We start from the raw sequence: 8,988 nt of genomic DNA, 5'->3' as shown, positions 1-8,988 counted from the left end.
AGTAAAGAGGAAATTTCTGCGTCAATTAAGTTTGTTGTGTGTATGAGACGAGGATGGTCTATGCCGCGGTCCTTCTATGTCTTGGCTTGAACGAGGGCTCGTGCCCAGGTCCCAACCTTAAGTGGCGCGGGTCGGGGCTAGTGCCTGGGGAGATCCGCGTGTCGAGACTGGCCAGGCCGGGAGCGTGGTGACCGAGGGTTATGGATGACCCGATTGTGGGCCTTTGCCGATTCCCACCCGGAGATCACCACGCCCCGGGGCACGGCTCGGTTCTGGGCCCCGTTTGGCGATTTTAGCCGGCTCGGGCCACCGAGGGCAGGGTCGGGCACGAGCGTGCTAATTCAAGCCAAGATTCTTCAAAAGAAAACGATGGCACAGACACAATCCTCAGGAAATCGAAAATGCTTTTACTGAAATACGGAAGAGAAAAAAGATAAGGATATGCATGTGGTAGCCCCCGGCCAACCCTGCACGCCCGGGGGGGTACGGGGTTGGTCCGAGCCCGAGGCATGACACCCGACCCCCACTAGGGGTAGAAGCGACGAAGGTGTTCGATGTTCCACGGGTTAGGCAGCTCCGTGCCGTTTCCCGTGGCCAGCCGAACGGAGCCCGGCTGGGGGACGCCGATCACTCGATACGGACCCTCCCACATTGGTGAGAGCTTGCTCAGTCCAGCACGCGTTTGGACGCGGCGTAGGACGAGGTCGTCGACGCAGAGTGATCGGGCCCGGACGTGACGCTAATGGTAGCGCCGCAGGCTCTGCTGGTAGCGCGCGGCTCGGAGGGCCACGCGCCGCCTTCGCTCTTCCAAGTAGTCGAGGTCGTCTCGGTGAAGCTGATCTTGATCAGCCTCGCAATACATGGTGACCCGAGGGGACCTTAGGGTGAGCTCAGATGGGAGGACCGCCTCCGCGCCGTAGACAAGGAAGAAAGGCATTTCCCCGGTTGCTCGGCTTGGCGTGGTTCGGTTCGCCCAGAGCACCGCTGGCAGCTCCTCGATCCACGAGTCGCCGTGCCTCTTGAGGATGTTGAAGGTCTTGGTTTTAAGGCCCTTGAGGATTTCCGCGTTGGCGCGCTCCACTTGGCCATTGCTTCTGGGGTGGGCGGGGGAGGCGAAGCATAGCTTGATGCCCATGTCTTCGCAGTAGTCACCGAAGAGCTCACTAGTGAACTGGGTGCCGTTATCCGTAATGATACGGTTAGGCACCCCAAACCGAGCAGTGATGCCCCTGATGAATTTAAGCGCGGAGTGCTTATCGATCTTGATGACTGGATAAGCCTCGGGCCACTTAGTGAACTTGTCGACAGCGACATACAGATACTCGAACCCACCCGGGGCCCGCCTGAACGGACCTAGAATATCGAGCCCCCAGATAGCAAACGGCCACGAAAGAGGTATGGTCTGCAGGGCCTGGGCCGGCTGATGGGTTTGCTTGGCGTGGAACTGGCACGCCCTGCACCGCCGGACCAGGTCAACCGCATCGTTGAGAGCCGTCGGCCAATAGAAACCCTGGCGAAAGGCCTTGCCAACTAAGGTGCGTGAGGCGAAGTGGGCTCCGCACTCGCCTTCATGGATATCGGCCAGAAGCTCGACACCTTGTTCCCGAGGAATGCACTTCAGGAGGACTCCGTTAGCCGCGCGCCGATAGAGGGTCCCTTCCACCAGCACGTAGCGCTTGGAGATGCGCTGGACGCGTTCACTCCCTTCGCGGTCCTCGGGTAGAGTCTTATCTGCGAGGTACGCCTGGATTTCAGTGATCCAAGCAATCAATCTAGGGGAGCTGGGAGCGCTCCCCTTGGGTCCCGAGGCCTGGACTCCGACGGGCCTCGGGGGCCGTTCAGGCGCGTCCGTCTCCCCTAGGGGGTCGGGTCGCGCCGACGGCTGGGCAAGCCTTTCTTCAAAGGCGTCCGATGGGGTCTGGGCTCGCGAGGAAGCGAGCCTTGAGAGTTCGTCGGCGACCGCGTTATCCCGTCTGGGCACGTGCCGAAGCTCTATCCCGTCGAAATGGCGCTCCATACGCCGCACCTAGCGCACGTAAGCGTCCATCTGCGGGTCAGAGCACCGGTACTCCTTACAGACCTGGTTAACGACCAACTGGGAGTCGCCTAACATCAGGAGGCGGCGGATCCTCAGTCCAGCTGCCACTCTGAGTCCCGCAAGGAGTCCCTCGTACTCCGCCATATTGTTGGTCGCCCGAAAGTTGAGACGGACCAGGTATCTGAGGACGTCTCCGCTCGGCGAGGTCAACGTGACCCCCGCACCGGCGCCCTGAAGAGACAGGGAGCCGTCGAACTGCATCACCCAGTAGGCGGTGTGAGGCAGCTGCGAGGGGCCCGAGCTGGCCTCGGGGACGGAGATGGGCTCAGGGGCTGGGGTCCACTCCGCCACAAAGTCGGCGAGGGCCTGGCTCTTGATCGCGTGGCGTGGTTCAAAGCACAAATCGAATTCAGAGAGTTCGATTGCCCATTTCACCACCCGTCCAGTACCCTCTCGGTTATGCAAGATTTGGCCGAGGGGGTAAGACGTGACCACCGTGACCCGATGCGCCTGGAAATAATGGCGCAACTTCCTCGAAGCCATTAGAATAGCGTAAAGCATCTTCTGGGCCTGAGGGTATCGGGTCTTGGCGTCCCGGAGGGCCTCACTAACGAAGTAGACGGGCCGCTGCACCTATCGGCGGGGCCGATCCTCTTCGCCAGGGGCCGCATCTCCAGGGCGCTCTTCGTCCGAGAGGCCACGCGGGGCGCACTCGGCTTCTGTGCCGACGACCTCGGGGTCAGAGGGCGACAGGCGCGGCCTTCCCGCAGTGGCCCCGGGGCCATCCTGGGGGTCGGGGGCGCCTAGCACCGTCGGACAAGCAGGCGGAGGGCCAGCTCCGGCCATCGGGGGCCTCGGGCCGCCGTTCGGCTCGGGGGCCTCTCCTGCCTGCTCTCTCCCAGGTCGAGTCGACGCAGGGTGGGGATGCGCGGAGTGAGGGTTGTCCTCGTCGCGCTCCACGACCAACGCCGCGCTGACCACCTGCGGGGTTGCCGCCAGGTAGAGTAGCAACGGCTCATCTGGCTCCGGGGCGACCAGGACTGGGGGAGAACTGAGGTACGCCTTCAACTGAGTGAGGGCCCGCTCAGCCTCCTCCCTCCAGGTAAACGGCCCGGAGCATTTGAGGAGCTTAAATAGGGGCAGTGCCTTCTCTCCCAGCCTCGATATGAACCGACTTAGGGCGGCCATGCAGCCGGTGACGCACTGCACATCCCTAAGCTTGCTGGGGGGGTGCATCCGCTCTATAGCTCGTATCTTCTCGGGGTTGGCCTCGATGCCTCGGGCAGAGACCAAGAACCCGAGAAGCTTGCCCGCAGGCACGCCGAACACGCACTTATCGGGGTTCAGCTTTATGCGGGCGGAGCGGAGACTTTCGAAAGTTTCCGCTAGATCCGAGAGTAAGGTCTCTTGGTTGCGCGTCTTCACAATCAAGTCATCAACATAGGCCTCAACATTGCGTCCTATCTGGCTACCCAAAGAAATTCGAGTAGTACGTTGAAAAGTAGGACCCGCATTCTTTAACCCGAAAGGCATTGTCGTATAACAATAAGTTCCTATGGGGGTAATGAAAGCAGTTTTTTCCTCATCCTCCCTAGCCATGCGAATCTGATGATAACCAGAGTATGCATCTAGAAAACACAAAAGGTCGCACCCCGCGGTGGAGTCGACAATCTGATCTATGCGTGGCAGGGGGTAAGGGTCCTTAGGACATGCCTTGTTAAGGTCGGTGTAGTCGATGCACATCCGAAGCTTGCCGTTCGCCTTGGGAATGACGACCGGGTTCGCCAGCCACTCCGGATGGATGACCTCACGGATGAATCCGGCCTCCAGAAGTCGCGTCACCTCCTCGCGGATGAAGGCTTGACGTTCCGGGGCCTGCCGCCGCACTTTCTGCCGGACCGGCCTTGCGCCCGGCCGCACGGCGAGACGGTGCTCAATCACCTCCCTGGGGACCCCGGGCATGTCCGCCGGTCTCCAGGCGAAGACATCGGCGTTTGCCCGCAGGAAGGAGACGAGCGCGTCTTCCTATTTGCCGTCCAGAAGACCACCGATTCGTGTGGTCTTGGACGGGCCGTCGCCCAGGGCAACCTCCTTGACCGGGACCTCGTCGCACGTGATCATCCGCTGCCTCGGGGCGGCTGGGACGGAGGTGCTGAGCCTCTCGTTGCCACCCTCGGGCTTGGATGCGGCGGCGAGGTGGTCCGCGCGCTGCTCCATACAAGCAAGCGCGCCTTTGAGGTCGCCATGGACAGAGATGGGGCCACCGGGGCCCGGCATCTTCATCTGGAGGTAGGCGTAGTGGACCGCCGCCATGAACTTCACCAACGCGGGCCTCCCCAGGACCGCGTTGTAGGGCAGACTGAGGTCCGCCACATCGAAGTCCACCCGCTCTGTGCGGAAGTTGGCGGAACCACCGAGCGGCCAGGTGTGCCCCGGCGTCACACCGATGATCGGCTGGGACGGCCGGAGCACCATCCCCGGGGCCTTGATGGCGTCAAAGGCTGCGGGGGAAAGGATGTTGAGGGCTGCACCCCCGTCTATGAGGACACGCCCCAACTTCACATTGCAAACGGTGGGGGAAACCACCATCGCGATCTGTCCTCCCCGGGCAACGCACGGCGGGTGGTCGGTCTAGTCGAAGGTGAGGGCAACCTCCGACCACCGCGCCCGCCGCGTCGCCTCATGGGTAGGGGCCGCGGCCAGAAGCTCTCGCTTCATGGCCTTGAGGCTCCGACGAGAAGCGTGAGCGCACGCTCCCCCATCGACGGTGGCGATGGTGGCCCCAGGCTCCTAGAACCCTAGGTCATCGTCGCCATCGTCGATGTCCTCGGCTGGGGCCTTCTGCTTGGCCTCACTTCGCCGGTTGCCGGAGGGAGCCGCCGGGGCATTGCCCTCACGGCGCTCCTGCCTCCTCTCCTCCTCCCACTTCCTCGTCCGCTCAGCCAAACTTTTGACCGCGCGGCAGTCCGCGAGGTCGTGGAGGGAGGTGTTGTGCACGGTGCACCACTTGCCGGTCGGGTGCTCCCTGCTGGGAGCGCCGGCCTCCTTCTTTTTGTCGCTCGCAGGCCTCCCCTTTCGGGTGGCCCGCGAAGCGCCCTCGACGGCGAGGACGTGACCCTCGTCGTCGGAATGGGCCGACCTCTTCTTCCTCCTCCTGTCCCGTCGCCCTGACCGAGCGGCGGATCCGGGGGCGGCCGAAGCTGCCACACCGGAACCGGTGGAGTTCCAGGTCCAGGCCTCCTCCTTGCGAGCCACATGGTCCGCGAGCTGAAAAAGCTCCGCGGTGGTCTGGGGCTCCTTGGAGGCGATCTTTTCGAGCATGCGGTTGTGCCGCACGCCTCCCCTGAACGCGTAGATTACCGCGTGTGCGGGGATGCATGGTATGGTGTTGCGGACTTGACAGAACCGCTGAATATACGAGCGAAGAGACTCATCGTCCCTTCGCTGTACCGCATGCAAGTCCGCTTCTTCACCTGGGCGCGGATATGTGCCTTGGAAATTCATGGTGAACTGCTGGCACAAATCCTCCCAAGAGTGGACCGACGCGGGCGGCAAGTTCATTAGCCAACCCCGCGCCTGTCCCTTCAGGGCCATGGGGAAGAAATTCGCCATGACCCTGTCGTCACCCCCGGCGGCCTCGATCCCGGTCGTGTAGACCTGGAGAAACTCGGCGGGGTTGACGCTTCCGTCATATTTTTCGGTGATGGTGGGCCGGAACCTTAGGGGCCAACGGACGTTCCGAAGGCTCGCCACAAAGGCTCGACAGCCGACACCACCAAACGGGGGCATGGGGGGCTGGCCCCCGCGCCCGAACCGAAGTGGCGCTCCGGACGAGGAAGCGCCTTCCGTTGCGTGGGCAGCACGACGACCATTGCGCCGGCGCTCGATACTGAGGCGGGCATCCGGCCCCCTACGCACATCTTCTTGGGTCGGAGGCTTGACGAGGGAATGGCAGACGAACGGCGGGTAACGGCCGCCGCTCGCCGCGCCCTCCGCCTCGACGACACGGAGCCGGCGGTAGCAGCGCCAGAGGCCTTGGCGGCGGAGGACCGCCCACCGGCGCCTAGGCGCTGCTGCGCCGTCATGACCAAGTCGGCCACGTCATCCAGCCAACGTCGGGCTGGAGTCTCTGGATCAGGGACGACGGGCGGGTGACGCAAGAGCGCGCCCGCAGCTTGGAGCGCGCCCTGGGGCGTGCTGCCATCGCCGTAGACGAGGAGGCGACGCTCCCCGTCTCGCCGTCCTTCTTCATCGCTCGTGGGCGGCGAAGTCGCGGATCTTTCGACCCCCTTGAGCGCCTCCTCCCGCCTAAGACTTCGGCAAGAGGGGGCGGTGGAGTACGAGCTCGACGGCGCGGGTTCTGCTCCCCGTCGTCACCGCTAGCGCTCGGAGAGAGGTTGTGCGCCACTGCCCGTTCGGCCATTGGGCTGAGCCGGAGAAGCTTGACGCACACGAAAGAGGACGAGGCCTTAGAAAAACACACGCGCCCCCTACCTGGCGCGCCAGATGACGGAGCGTGGGGCTCCTCACCGGGAGACCGCGCGGGCCCCCCTTTGCCGGTTCGGCCGGGGGCGCTAGGTGAGGTTCTAAGCCCCCGATCTGAGGATTGTCAGCGAGAAGAAGCGCACAAGACACGGGCGACGTAGACAGGTTCGGGCCGCTGAGAAGCGTAATACCCTACTCCTGTGTTCTGGTGGATCTGTGTGTGAAGGAGTTACAAAGAGCTGGAGAGCAAGAGAGTTCAAACTCTAGAGACCCTCTTCCTCTTTTTCTCTCCTCTCCGAGCTCCCCTCTTCTCCAAGTGGGCAAGGTCCTCCTTTTATATCTCAAGGGGATCCCACATGCACCACTTCTACCTACTCTTCTTTTGGGTGGGGACTCACCCTATCTTCCCAAAAAAGAAAAAACTGGCTTGCGCCTTCGCCTGGAAGCTAAATCACAGCTTGTCTTTGAGTGAGGCCCAGCGTCATCACTCGCCTAACACCGGGGATCTCCCTGTTACTCCCTCATTAATGGGCGGAGATTTGCCATGGCTGTTGTCCGAATGACCCTCTGATGGGATGGGCCATACCTACCTCCACTCCGCCGGAAGCAGGCGCAACGTGGGAGCACGGTTGTCTGCCGATGACGTGACCGGCGTCAGACCAGTCACAAACCGGTCATTCTTGTCTACCACGCGTCAGTTTAGCATGCCACACGTCAGCCCTTCTTCATAAAATGACTTCCTTGTAATGGTTGCGATGAAACCTGGTATGAATCTAGCCGGGACTGACGTGCTAACTCCAGGAGTCAGCACGCCGGCTCCGGCTAGGGACGAGTGCCTAGAGGCTCTCATCATTCCGACGGGACGGGGCGAGGCGTGCGAAAGGCCGCCTGTTGCCACCTAACCCGCGATCTGACCGGTCTGTGACCGGTCACACACTGTGACCTGTCACGGACCGAACGAGTGTGCTGCGCTGCATTAAATGCGGCGTGGGGCGCTCGTCCAACCCGCAATAAACGCGGTTAGGTGAGCGCCGCTGTGCTCACCTAACCCACACACGTGGAGCCAAACCCACAGGGGGTCGGGGCGCCCCAGCCCTCGGGGCCGAAACGGGAGCGGCCCGACCCCTCGGGGAGACAGAGGGAGGGGCGGCCACATCACCCTCGGGCCCGACCCCCCCCCCCCCCCGAGGGGGTCAGGCCACGTGGGTGACCGCGGCTGCCCCAAACCTCTAGCCAAGATACCCCCGGTCCCATGTCACCGACACCCTCTATCCTAGAAAATAGCTATTTTTAGTTATGTGTATGTATAGCCAAAAGTAGCTATATATTGAGACATAGAGAAGTATACAAGTTCGCAATGATATTAATAATTAAGGACTAATTAACTGCTTAACAAGATCTAATTTCTAACTTTAACGTTTGTTCTATATTTATTTATACACAATCATTATCCTCCAAAATCAAATTATACCAAATGACGCTTCGAAAATGCCACCAAGAACATTACCCAGAGCGCATAGAGAAGTGTCACTTTGCAGCGAACTGTATTTACTGTGATACTAGGCCAAAGAATTGTGAGAAAGGGTAGTATATCTGACTATTGAATTCAAGTCCATATCATCTATCACTTGTTGCAAGTTAATTACCTTGCAAAATTGCTTATATTTTACCACCTATATATGATGGCATCATATTCAGGAGAGAGATGAAAAATGGATTAATGTGTTATATGGATTACCGTGTTATATTAAAACAACAATAAATTAGAGAGAGATAATATAACTAATGAGAAGAATATATTAGTATTTGAAATGGTAATGATGTTTGTTTTTTTAATTATCTCTTTCAACGCACTTTCCTTTGGCTAGTTTTATGCAATTGATTAGTTGGTTTGAAAGCATAACTAAAATTGTGGTACCAGTAATGTCCAAGAGTCCTAAGTTACAATCATTATTATATCTGAAATTCCTATGATGGTGCAAAATAAAAACATCCCTAAAATGCTAAGGCAAGTTTACTAGGGAGGGAATACAACGAAAGTAATTAATAGAAAAAAGGTTTTGAACTGATAAAACTTTTGATTTGCGGACCCAGATATGCAAGAGGGTACAAATCATCTTATTTTAGATAAAGTTTTGTCAGTGTTCTAGATTCCCCATATATGTGAACTAGGCTCTGCGGAGCCCACCATATTCTAAATCATGTAAAGAATCAAGTCTCATATGTATGGTAAAAGTCCTGAGTACACAAGGAAGGAGTGCCGGATAAGGAAAGAGAAATAGAGTTCTATTCTGGTCCGACTAGTATATCACAGATCATGTCATGTACGAAATCAAGCCTCATATGTATGGTAAAGTCTGTACACAAGCGAGAAGTCTCGGATAAAGAAAGAGAAATAGAATCCTATTCTAGCTCGACTAGTACTACATGGATAATATCCATATTTGCTTCCCTAGTTATACTTC

The sequence above is a fragment of the Oryza sativa genome, chromosome 12 (genome assembly GCF_034140825.1).
Source record: "Oryza sativa Japonica Group chromosome 12, ASM3414082v1".
NCBI lineage: Eukaryota > Viridiplantae > Streptophyta > Magnoliopsida > Poales > Poaceae > Oryza > Oryza sativa.
This window is presented reverse-complemented; position numbering follows the sequence as displayed.